Source organism: Rhincodon typus, chromosome 42 (assembly GCF_021869965.1).
Source record: "Rhincodon typus isolate 14 chromosome 42, sRhiTyp1.1, whole genome shotgun sequence".
Lineage (NCBI taxonomy): Eukaryota > Metazoa > Chordata > Chondrichthyes > Orectolobiformes > Rhincodontidae > Rhincodon > Rhincodon typus.
This window is the reverse complement of record NC_063373.1, coordinates 6,306,228-6,307,039: the sequence shown is the minus strand read 5'-3', so window position 1 is coordinate 6,307,039 and position 812 is coordinate 6,306,228.

The following is an 812-nucleotide window of genomic DNA, read 5'->3' as shown; positions in this document are numbered from 1 at the left end:
GAGGGAGGGCAGTGAGACACGGAGAGGGAGGGAGGGCAGTGAGACACGGAGAGGGAGGGAGGGCAGTGAGACACGGAGAGGGAGGGAGCGCGGTGAGACACGGAGAGGGAGGGAGAGGCCACACTAACGATAGAGGATATATTTCCTTTCTGAAAGCGACCACAATTAGCATGAGTAACATAACCACCATTAAAGTGGCTCTGAATTCTGCACAGAGTCATACAAGATGGAAACAGACCCTTCGGCCCAACCAGTCTGTGCTGACCCTAATCCCAAACTAAACCAGTCCCACCTGCCCGCTCCTGGGCCATATCCCTCCAAACACTTCCCTATCCATGTACTTATCCAAATATCTTTTAAACATTGTAACTGTACCCACACCCACCACTTCCTCTGGAAGCTCATTCCACACGTGAACCACTCTCTGTGTAAAAAAAGTTTACCTCTCGTGTCTTTTTTAAATCTCTCCCCTTTCACCTTAAAAATATGCCCCCTACTCTTGAAACCCCCCACCCTAGGGAAAATAAAAATCTGCCATTCACCCTATCTATACCCCTCATGACTTTATAAACCTCTGTAAGGTCACCCCTCAGTCTCCTACGCTGCAGGGACAAAAAGTCCCAGCCTATCTTTATAACTCAATCCCTCCATTCCCAGCAACATCCTGGTAAATCTCTTCTGAACCCCCACCAGCTTAATAATGTCCTTCCTATAACAGGACGACCAGAACATTTATTAAATCTTTTCTATTCACTCACAAGACGTGAGCATCGCTAGCTGGGCCCAGCATTTGTTGCCCATCCCACGTTATA